We start from the raw sequence: 12,665 nt of genomic DNA, 5'->3' as shown, positions 1-12,665 counted from the left end.
CATTGCTTCCAGAGGCAGGGCCAGTGGAGGGTGAGGACCACCTGTATGGACGGACCCCTGGAATCTGACTTGGAGGCCCAGCAGCCCCCACAAGCAGGTGGGGAAGGGGTCCCTCCAGCATTTGCTTGTTGTGGCCGTGGAGGACTGTCCAGTGTGGCTGGGATTCTGGCACTCGTCTTGCTGACTCAAGTGTGTGAGAGGGCAGCGGGAGGGACAAGTGAATAGGGCATGCCAACACCCCCTGCTAAAGCACCATTACCGTAGTCTCACCTCTTCTGCCCTGCATCCTGGCCTTGACATGCTACCCCATCCTCATCCCAAATCACAATGTCCTAGTGATATGATAGGTCTGCGAGGGCAACAGAAGGTTGGACTGTGCCTCTAGCCATGCCCCCCCCCCAAAAAAGCAGGAGTTCCAGGCCTTAGCTGGGGACCAGCTCCTGGGACTGCTGTCCTCTCCCTCCCCACCCTTTTCCTAGGCAGGCCCCTGCCCAGCTCCTCCCTGTCTTGTCCCCACACAGGGCTTGTCCCTGTCCTTCCTCCATACCCTTGCTGCATTGGGTTGGGTGTCAGACACCCTTGTTTCAGGGGCTGTAAGAAGCACCCCTGGCTCCAGGGACACCGTGTTGATATAGAGGGTAGGGGAGAGGAGCAGGGCAGGAGAAACAAACTCATCAGGAGGGCCAAAGACGGGGTGCTGCCTGACCCCTGGAGCCATGACTGTGCCCATCTACCTGCTCTGCCAGGGTGACCTGCCACTCCTCCTTCTTCCCCTGCCCTGCCTGCTCTGGCCTGCACACCCATCCCACCCAGGGCGGCCAGGAAGAAACAAGAATGGAGATCACAAACCAATGCAAAAAGACGGGTCCACTCCGCCTCCCCTGACTGCCCCACCCTCCTCCATCTCCCATGGGATGGGCCACCTTCCTTGTCCTCCTGGACTGCCCACACCCACCCTCCTGTAAGGGACACTGCACTCTACTTACTGTGAGGAGAGGAGCGCACAGGGAAACGTGAATGGGAGGACACCAGTGACGCAGCTGAGAATAAACTAAATGCCTCTGTACAAAATAACAATAAAACAAAACAAACAAATAAAATCCAATGTAAATCCAACAGAGTCAGACACACAGATACAGAGAAGAGTCGGATGGTGGCCAGAGGGGAGGGTGTCTGGGAGCCTGGGGGGAAAGTGAAGGGATTCAGAGTACAGACGGCCACTGACAAAACAGTCATGGGGACGGAGAGCACAGCACAGGGACGCGGTCAGCAGTCCTGCAGCAGCTGTGCACGTGGCCGCGTGTGTGCTGAAACCTCTGCACAGTGTGCGTGTGTCCTACCACGTGCTGTCCACCTGAAATCTGTGGGAGGAATCCGTTCAACAGAATCCTCCCGTCCACTGGGGATGGTAAATAAGTCTCCCAGACACAATATTGTTGTTCTGGTGTGAAAAGGGGTAGCAACGCCATCTAGTGGAGACCGCCCTGAGCCTTTCTCCCAAATGGCTTTTATTGGGAATGGTATGTGTAGGTGTACACAGCATACATGCATAGCTCATCAATGAATGTCAAAAGGCTATAGCCATACAAAAGCAGGTATTATCTATAGATAACAATTGAAGGAACACAGAGAACTGTCCTACTGATGCCGTAGGGTCTTTAGATGTGTTTCATGAGATAAGGCGTTTACTGATTATGCTTGAACTTAATTAAACATCTGGGTTATACCAACAGGGCTGATCGCTGAGCACAGTAGCCTTCAGAGGACAAAAGTGTACATTTCAGGCTTGATTCCCACGGGTCCCTCGGTATTAGAATCGGCTCATGCCTGCCACCTGCGTTATGACCTGGTTTTCCAGGGAGACTTACCAGCCCCTTTCAGAGCCTGCTCTCGCGGGCTACAATCTCCGAAAGCACAAAGAGTGGTCCCCAACAGAAACTAACACAAAATAATATTGAATGTGAACTGTATCGACAGAGAAAGACCTGTCTGCTCAGCTCTACAGGGTGCACAGCTGTGCTTCGGGTGGGGCCTCCAGGTCTTTGTCTACAATTCTCTGTTTCTGAGGTCACAATGACCAAGGCAGTTGCCTGAACCCCAGGGATGGGGTGCAGCTCTCACTCTGTGTATTGGCAGTGATGAGGAAAAAGCCCTGCTTTTTCCCTCCTGTCCACACTCGCTTCTCTCCCACTCCCACTTCCCCTGCCTCTGCCTCCTCATGTGATATCTCCCATGGCCATTGGCAGGCCCCCACTTCTACTGCTCGCCCACCTCGGCAGACTAGGTTCCCATCTCTCACCAGCAAGCTCCCTCCTCACTTGAGAGCCTGCAAGGCCTATGGCCTCCAAGTGATCCTTGAGGTCTCCAGCTCCCCCTGCCCTGCCATTCCCTCCTCCCCTCCAGACCTCCATCCTGTCCTCCTGGAATCTGTCCCTAATTATCAATCTCCCTATGCCCCGCTACCCCCTTCTCACCTTTCTCTGGCCTCAGGCCGCCCTTGCAGAAGGCGCACAAGAATCTGCACCCCACCTGCCCAGTCTCCTCCTCCCACCATCTCTCCTCTCTTGGGCCAACCTGCAAACTCTTCCCAGGAACTGGAGTCCCAGCCAGTGGGGACACAGAACTCTCAAAGATTCATGAGTGGGGCATCTACTGGGCGCAGGGCGCACAACAGGGTGGGCAGCCCCTACAGGTAACCTGGTGGGCCCTCCAGTGCTCCAGGAAGCCCCCTTCTCCACAGTGAGTTCTCAGCCATCTCACTGTCTGGCTCCTGTTACCAGGTGGATGGCTCTTCTGGGAACTGGTCCACCAGCCAAAGAAAATGTAACAGGCACCTGTGTGTCCACACTTGGCCCTGCCAGCCTCTCCTAGAGGCCATTAGAAGAGGGTGGCTGAGCTTGGGGGACTCGGGGCAATGTTCCCTGCAGCCCCTTCCCCTCCACATGACCAAGTAGAGTCCCCTAATCAGGAGCAATGGTGCCCTGTGGCTGGCACATAGCCCACTCCCCAAACCAGCCTCCCCAGGGGACAGTGACCCTGGACCCTTTAGCAAAGCAAGGACTGCCTGGGTGGGTGGGGCAGTGGCAGTGGGAGGAGAAGTGAAGCCCTGCCTGAGGTACTACTGTAGCCTGGAGGCTGGGAAAGGGCTGAGTCCCCTCTGGGGCAGGGCGTCCCGTTCACTGTACCCCCAGGCACTCAGGGGCAGTGCTGGCTCTGCAGTGGAGCTGGCCATCAGCTTCCTGCCAGGTCAGGACCTTGTTCTTGCAGCCTTCCTTGGGGCAGCCTTAGCGGGTTGGGGAGAAAGCTACAGGTGGAGGTGGAGGCTGTCTGGAGGGGCCCCTCTGAGGCCTCTGAGCCCCCACTCTCCTTTCTCCCTTCCCTGCAGGCCCCAGGGCACCCGGGGCTACTCCCGTTTCCCACCCTTGTCAGAAGCAAGGACAGGCCAAACTGGCCATACATCGAGGAACTCATGTTTAAACTCTTCTGGCTTCCCATCTGGGACACACAGTTCGAGACTGGACAGCCGAAAATCGGCAGCACGTCCTTCTTGTAGGGTGAGTCCTGGGTTGCTGACTGGGTGAGGGGAGGGGGGCCCCTGAAAACTCATACACCACAATGTTGCCTGCCCCCTCCAATGGCTGCATCCTGGGCTGGCTTTCCTGACCACAGCCTGGGGTGCTCAGGGTCTAATATACTTTCCTTTGGCCCCTGTAGAAGTCTCGGTCTTAATAACCGCTCTCCTGTGGGTGAAGTCAGGTGCTGAAGACACACTCTGCAACGTGCACCCCGTTCTCCAGGGTCTGCAGGGTTTGCAGTGCTGGGGAGCCTGATCCCTCTGGCTGATAACCTGGAGTTTATAAATGATTATTAAGTGAATGCAGTCTGCCCAGAAATGCCAACCTTGACCTCTGAGCTCTAGTGTCAAGTGCAGGTGGAGAGCCAGACAGAAGAATTGAGGACCTTGCTCCACAAGACCCTCCATCAGCAGACAGCCCCCATTATCTGCCCTTCCATCTGCCCCAGAAGCTAGGTTCTACCCCAAGAGAAGCCCCTTCTCTTTGTAGCCTGTAGTCCCCCCGACACGAGCATCTCAGACAGGACTGATGAAGGACAGAGCTGGGCACTGGGCAGTGTCCACCCAAGGTAGGAAACCGATGACCCAGCTCCTTGGGGCCATGGACCACAGGCCCATCCCCCAGAGTTCCCCAGTCCTCTGCCCAGGGCAAATGTGTGGCTAGGTCCTCAGAGCCTCAGCTCAGACCCTTAGACCCAACCCCAGGGCTGCAGGGCAATGGCGAGAACTGGGGAAGAAGCTCGCCCAGTTCAATAAATCAATTTAAAATTTGTTCAATTTGTGTTTAATTTGCTATCACATTCAGTAAGAATTGATCAATTAACTTAGGAGATTAGGGAGACAAAAGAAAGACCAGGAGACACTTTCTGGCACAGGAGAGCTAGTTTAGTTTATACCAAAACAGTCACCCCTTCTAACCCTTTACAGAGAAACGTCAGAGGATTCATAAATATGGATGACTTGCCAGTTAGCTTCCAGCCAAACCACTTGATAAGCCTTGGGTGACACCTTGAGTGGTAATAGGATTCTAGGAATGTATTATGGTGTAATGAGAAATTCATCTGTGGGCATCACCCTGGACTCAAAGTGAGTTATGGACCTGGTTTCTGTGAGCTGACATCACAACTTTGAAGCGCCCCTGGCCCTCTGAACCACTGCCTAGGAAGGACCCCTGCATGCTTGCTGCTGCCCACAGGATGTCCCTTCCAGGACTCAGCCCTGGCTACTGGCTCACCCTGAAGACTCCTCCACATCGTGGCTTGAGCTTCCATTGACTTTTGGGACTTTCTCTTCTGCTTCCTCTCACCAGATCCTTTCTGTCTTCATGGGTTCCAGTCTGTGCCACCCCTTTCCATAGTGCTCCTCCCAGGGCTTCCTGCTCGCTCATTCCCTCACACTGGGCATGGTCTCACTCAGACCCACCAGCTTCTTCCCCTGTTTACAATGAAGACTCCCCACTCTGCATCTCCCCAGATGGTGAGTCTCCTTTGGGCCTCCAAACCCTCAGGTCCCAAGTGGAACCACCTTTCTCCCAGCCCAATCCTGGAGCCCCACCCATATTGCATCTGCTTTTGAATTTTCCCCATGATCCATCTAGTCCCACTTCCGGAAACAATAGAGTCACACTTGACTTCACATCATTCTTCCTCTCACCCACTTCATTAGCTCCCCTGCCCCACTGGTTTTCCCGTGAACACTCCTGGAAGGAGCACTTCCTTCTTTGTGTCTCCTCTGCCCTCACTTCAGGCAGCATCTCCTCCAAGAAGTATAGAGCATCTCATTCGTCTTTGTGTCCCAAATGCTGTGCACATAGCAGGTCCTCAGTCAATGTTTTTCATAGAATTTAAAGGGGGCTCTTCTGAAGTGACAAGTTAGCAAGAGTGGGTTCTCAGGGTTGAACTTGTGAAACCCTACTTTCTCTGCTTCTACAAAATTTTATTCTGCTTCTGCAAAGAACCTATTAATAGCTTAGAGCAGTAATTTGGTCTGTTGGTAGGGAGATTTTGATTACCATACACCTATGTGGCAGTAACTTAATTTTATTTGCTCACTTTATAGAAGTATTGAAAAAGAGAATTCCCCGCAATGCCATCTTCCTCTCATAGTTGCAATTATAGTAACAAAATTCCATCCAAACTTATTTTGTCAAAGTTATATTATAGCTTATGTTTTATTCCACAGAGCTAACAGCCCCATACAATTTTTTTAATACCAGATACACTACAATTTACCTTATATTTCACTTCTTTTTTTAAGTATATTTTATTGGTTATGCTATTACAGTTGTCCCATTTTTTTCTCCCCTTTATCCCTCTCTGTCCTGCACAGCCCCTCCCTCCAGCATTCACCCCCACCCATAGTTCAAGTCCAAGGGTTGTACATAAAAGTTCTTTGGCTTTTTCATTTTCTATACTATTTTTATTTTTAAAGATTTTATCTAGTTTTTATTAGAGAGGGGAAGAGAGGGTAAGGGGGAGAGAAACATCAGTGTGTGGTTGCCTCTCACTTTCCCCCTACTGAGGACCTTGCCCACAACCCAGGTATGTTCCCTGGCTGGAAAATGAACTTGTGAACCTTTTCTTCACAGGCTGGCACTTAACCCACTGAGCCACACCAGCCAGGGCTCTTTTACTATTTTTAACCCCCGACCCCATCTATTTTGTGCTTAGCAATTATGCTTTTTATTCCCTGTATCTTTTCCCCCCATTCTACATCCACCCCTTCTCAGTGGATAACCCTCCATGTCATCTCCATTTCTGTGATTCTGTTTTCTTGTTTTTCTTTTTCTTTTTTTTAAGGTTCAGGTATTGATAGTTGTGATTTCACTGTCATTTTACTGTTTATAATTTTGATTTTTTCTTAGATAAGCCCCTTTAACATTTCATGTAATAATGGCTAGGTGGTGATGGACTCATTTAACTTGACCTTATCTGGGAAGCACTTTATCTGCCCTTCTATTCTAAATGATAGCTTTGCTGGGTAGAGTCATCATGGATGCAGGTCTTTGCCTTTCATGACTTTGAATACTTCTTTCCAGCTCCTTCTTGCATATAAGGTTTCTTTTGAGAAATCAGCTGACAGTCTTATGGGCACTCCTTTGTAGGTAACTGTGTCCTTTTCTCTTTCTGCTTTTAGGATTCTCTCCTTATCTTTAATCTTAGGTAATATAATTATGATATGCCTTGCTGTGTTCCTCCTTGGGTTCAACTTGTTTGAGGCTCTCTGAGCTTCCTGGACTTCCTGGAAGTCTATTTCCTTTGCAGATTGAGGAGTTCTTCATTATTTTTTCAAATAAGTTTTCAATTTCTTGGTCTTCCTCTTTTCCTTCTGGCACCCCTATTATTTGGATGTTGGAATGTTTAAAGTTGTCCTGGAGGTTCCTGAGCCTCTCCTCATGTTTTTGAATTCTTCTTTCTTTATTCTGTTCTGGTTGTGTGCTTATTTCTTCCTTCTGTTCCAAATCTTTGATTGAGTCCTAGTTTCCTTCCCATTACTGTTGTTTCCTGTACATTTTCCTTTATTTTACTTTTCATACCCTTCACTTTTTCCTCTATTTTGCAACCATACTCAACCAGTTCTGTGAGCATCCTGATTGCCAGTGTTTTGATCTGTGCCTGTGATAGATGGCTATCTCTTTGTCACTTAGTTGTATTATTCTGGAGTTTTGATCTGTTTTTTCATTTGGGCCATTTTTTTTTGTTTGTTTCATGCACCTGTTATGCAGTAAGGGGCGGAGCCTTAGGTATTTGCCAGGGTGGGGCAACCCACATTGCTGCACTGTGGTGCTGTATGTGGGGGAGGGGTCCGAGAAGGAACAATGCCACTTGTTCTGCTCTCTGTTGGCTTTCAGTCACTTTCCCCGCTACCCATAAGCAAATTGGACCCTTCTTGTGCTGATTTCCTGGTGGGTGGTTTTGTGTATTTTCTAGGACCCTGTGGGTCTCTCCAACAAACTCTCCTGTGAGGCTGGGAGTTTCTCCTGCCTCCTCAACCCCCACAGGTTTTTTCACAGGTTTTGAGGCTTTATTTCCCCATACTGGAACCTTGGGTTTCATGGCCTGTCTAGCTCCCCAGGTGTTCCTCCTGATTTATCCACATGCCTGTAAGGCTTGTCTGAGGAAGGACTGTTATCCAAAATGTACAGAACAGTCTTTAAACTCAAAAGTAAGAAAACAGCCCTGACCGGTGTGGCTCATTGGTTGGGTGTCATCCTGCAAAGTGAAAGGTTGCCAGTTCGAACCTGGTCAGGGCACATGCCTGGTATATGGGACTGGCCCTTCCTCCAGGAGCATGTGAGAGGCAACTGATCGATGTTTCTGTCCTTCTCTTTCTTCCTTTCTCTTGAAAAATTAATTAATAAAATCTTTAAAAAATAAGAAAACAAAAAACTTGATGGAAAAATGAGCCAAAGATCTGAACACAACCCTCAGCAAAGATGGCATATGGGCATATGGAAAGATGTTCAATATCCTTATGTCACTGGGCAATTGGAAATTAAAACATCAGTGAAGGGCTACTACACACCTGTAACAATGCTGAAAATTCAAAACACTTAGGATCTCCCTGGCTGGTGTGTCTCAGTGGATTGAGCATGGGCCTGTGAACCAAAGGGTTGCTGGTTTGATTCTCAGTCAGGACACGTGACTGGGTACAGAAGAGGCAGCCACACATTGATGTTTCTCTCCCACTGTTTCTCCCTCCCTTCCCTGCTCTCTAAAAATAAACAAATAAAATCTTAAAAAAACCCACTTAGGATCCTTTCCAGAAATTGCACTCCTTGGTACTTTACTTAAACAAGTCGAAACTTATGTGCACAGGAAACAGGCACATTGATGTTTACAGCAGCTTCCTTCATAACTGACAAAACTTGGCATCAACCAAGATGTCCTTTAGTAGGAGAAGAGAAAAAGAAACTGTGGTATGCAGACAGTTTGGTATCACTCAGCACTAAACAGAGATGAGCCATCAAGCCATGAAAGGTAAGAGTACACTTACATGCTCGTTACTAAGTGAAAGGCGTCAATGTGAAAAGGCGAGGTGCGGCATGATTCTAACTCTATGACGCATTCTGGAAAAGGCAAATCTATGAAGCCAGTAGAAATGTCAGTGGTTGCCAGGGGCTGAGGGACGGAGGGATGAATAGACAGAGCACAGAAAATTTTTAGGGCCGTGAAACTATTTTATATGATCCTGCCATGGTGGATACATGTCATTGCACATTGGTCAGAATGGTAGAATACACGACACTAAGAGTGGACCCTAATGTAAGCTGGGAACCTTGGGCGATATGATGTGTCAGTGTAGGTTCGGCAGTTGTATCTAATACGCCACCTGACGCGGGTGTTGATAGTAGTGGAGGCTGTGCCTGTGCGGGGGAAGGCGGGATTTAGGAACTCTCCCTACTTTCTGCTCAATTTTGCTGTGCCACTAAACCTGCTCTATAAAAGAAACTTATTTTTTCAAATAATTTTTTAATCCAACAAAAATGATAAAACTGTCCTTTAACCCCCATGTGGGGGTGTTTGTTTTGAAAATTTCATAATTTGGAGCTCTGACAATTGTACAGGTTTTAGCACTGATCAAATTAGTAACAATTTTTTTAAACTTATTTTTATTGTTGACATGATTTCAGACGTCCCCATCTCCCCCACTTTTGCCTGCCTCCATCCAGCCCCCTCCGTTCTTCCCCCAAGCCTTCCCCTGATGATCTTAATATTAAAAAATGTAAAGACGGTGATTATATAAAGAGCCATTATAATCTTTTCAAAGAAGAGACACAAAAAACAGGGCCCCCAGGACAAGGGTCTGGCCTGGGTCCTGTCCTCCCAGCAGGGGTGACGGATGTGGCAGGGAGCGATGGTGGCTTAGATCAAGGTGGCCAAAATGTTTAGATTCTGTTTATGTTTTGTAGCGGGACTGCAGGGTGTGCTGATGGATTAGAGATTAGTGTGAGAGCTGAGGGCATCAAGGATTCAGTCAAGATTTCTGATCTGAGCACCTGAAAGAAAGGAGTTGAACTTGACTGAGAAGAAGATAACCTAGGGAGGAGCATGTTGAGAGGTGGAGAGAATGAAGACTTTCCTTTGTGCACAGGTTACATTCGAGATGCCCCAACACATCCCAGATAAATACCCCAGACAGGCTTAATGTATTCTACCCCTTTGAAAAACACACAAAAGCCTGGGAAGCTGAAGACAGCAGTTCCCGCACCCTCTGAGAGCAGGTTCATCTTGTGGGAGAGGGAAGGGGCCTTGTGAGATGAATGCTGGGCTTTTCCTGGCACTCAGGGCCATGGAGGTGTTGGGTCCCCAGAAGATGAGGGTGGGAAAGCATTGCTGGTGCAAACACAGCAGAGGTGCTGTGGCCCCAACCACTGTGGCAGCAGCGACCTGATTTCCCAGGTGGTTCATCCAGGGAGTGAGCTGGATTTCCAGACCTGTCCTCAGGGTGCTTTCTGGAAGCTGCAATTGGAGTCTACTTCCAAGTAAATAAAATAAAATATACCTTTTAAAAATGAAGAAATGCCATTTATAAACTGGTGATGATATGGGGTCATGGGCAAGGTTATGATTTTGTAACTCGGCGCTCCAGATGTAAAAAAAAAAAAAAGGAAGACAGAAGCCAGCATGTCAATCACCATCATACAGACAAAGACCTAAGACCTTTGGGCTCCGTGGATGGGTTTTCATCAGGTTTGCAGGCTTGCCCTGAGTGGCATTTGGTGTTGCTGTGATCACCTACAACCTCATGGAGGTTTTCACTCCCACCACAGGTGGAGCATGAAACTATTATTCCATGTCTGATATTCGCACTGTGAGCAAAGTCAGTTCTGGTTCCTGCCTGTTGGATGTTCTTTCCTGTATTTGTGACAACACTGGACATTGCTGTGACAGGCCCTGCGTCTCTGTGTGTGCTATTCAAAGTGATCACAGGAAGGTTCTGACTTCCCTGTCTGGGCCACATTGAGGACATCTGGCTCAAACAGTGACAGCTCCCCTGGATGGAACCAAAGTCATCTCTGAACGACATGCTTTGAGGCTTCTTTCTGATCACGCACTTTTAGGCATTGTCTGAGGTCCTCTCTGTCGGAGGATGAGGACAGAGCTGCTTCCTTCCCATCACCAACACACACACACACACACACACACACACACACACAGTTTCCCCATTGTGTGTCTCCAGCATTTTCGAAGACCAACATTAAGTGTGGACTTCAGGATGTCTATTCAAAGCTATTCACATTTGAGCTTTAGCTGTGACTCCCCCAAATTCCCTTGGATATTGAAGTCAAAAATTTTCATCTCTCAAATACATCAGGGCTGGAGAACATTTGCTCTGTGAGCTGGAAAGGAGGGTGGCAGGCAGTTAGAGACCCACGAGGACACAAATCGGGTAGAAAAAGCCAAACTCCAACCCAACTGTACTCAAGCCCCTGCCAGTGGTGGTGGTGGTGCCTTCATGTGGCCGCACCTCTCTTTTTCCAAAGCAAATGCAGCAATCCATGGTCAATTCTAGGGCCGGAACCAACTACAGAAGTTGTGGGACTGACCCAATGTAAAGTGGAAAATGCAGAGATCCTTGTCACAAGATCATTAACAATTTCCAGATGGCCTAAGCAGAGCACTGACCCTAGCACAGGCCCTTCTAAGTGACCGTGTGACTGCACAGCTTGCTGGCCTGTAAAGCCAGCCCAGCCTCGCGGGGCAAACGAAGGAGTTCATCCTCCACGTGAATTCTGCATCAACTCAAGACGTTAAAACCCCACAGGAACGGCAAGCCCTGAGTGTCTTAACTCTCCAGTTGGAGTTCTCTCTTTTTTTCGAAATCTCCACATTTTGGGCTCCGATCATGATCAGGCAGGTATTCTCTGACTAAATCAGTGACCAAATACTGTGAGATAATTTTAGCATCAAAAAGAATACATTTGGAGGGAACCAAGATGGTGGTGTAGGTAGACACACTGCGCCTCCTCGCACAACCAGAACTGACAGAGAATCGAACAGCAAGGGGGACTGACACCAAGGAAATAGAAAATAAACACATCCAGACTGGTAGGAGGGGTGGAGACGGGCACCGGGGTGGAGAGGACTCGCGTGGCTGTGGCGGGACTGAGACTGGCGGAGTGTGGGACAAATGGCGCAGGCAGTCCGAGCACTAGCAGACCCTGCAGCCCCACATTTGCACAGATAAACCCAGAGGGCCGGACTCAGAGTGGCGGAGAGCGGGGCAGGCAGAGTGGCGGGTAGCACCCTGCGGCACCACATTCGCCCACAGATAAACCTGATGAACGGCGGGCAGCGAAGCAGACCGTGCAACCCAGGGCTCCAGCTCGGGGAAATAAAGCCTCAAACCTCTGATTGAAAGTGCCCCTGGGGGTTGGGGCAGCAGCAGGAGAGACTCCCAGCCTCACAGGAGAGGTTGTTGGAGAGACCCACAGGGGCCTAGAGTGTGCACAGGCCCACTTACTCGGGAACCAGCACCAGAGTGGCCCAGTTTGATTGTGGGTAGCGGAGTGAAAGATTGAAAGCCAGAGGAGAGTGAGGCGGGCGCCATTGCTCCCACTCGGCCCCTCCCCCACGTACAGCCTCACAGCACAGCCACCAGCATTACCCCGCCCCGGTGAACACCTAAGGCTCCGCCCCTTAAAGTAACAGATGTGCCAAGACAGACAAACAAACAAAAAAAATGGCCCAAATGACAGAACACTTCAAAGCTCCAGAAAAAATACAACTAAGCGAGGAAGAGATAGCCAACCTATCGGATGCACAGTTCAAAGCACTGGTTATCAATATGCTCACAGACTTGGCTGAATCTGTTCGAAAAACAGATGAAAAAATGAAGCCTATGCTAAGAGAAACAAAGGAAAATGTACAGGGAACCAATAGTGATGAGAAGGAAACTGGGACTCAAATCAATGGTATAGACCAGAAGGAAGAAACAAACATCCAACCAGAAAAGAATGAAGAAACAAGAACTTGGAAAAATGAGGAGAGGCTTAGGAACCTCCAGGACACCTTGAAATGTTCCAACATCTGAATTACAGGGGTGCCAGAAGGAGAAGAGGAAGAACAAAAAATTGAAAACTTATTTG

This window comes from Desmodus rotundus, chromosome 12, assembly GCF_022682495.2.
Source record: "Desmodus rotundus isolate HL8 chromosome 12, HLdesRot8A.1, whole genome shotgun sequence".
Classification (NCBI taxonomy): domain Eukaryota; kingdom Metazoa; phylum Chordata; class Mammalia; order Chiroptera; family Phyllostomidae; genus Desmodus; species Desmodus rotundus.
This window is presented reverse-complemented; position numbering follows the sequence as displayed.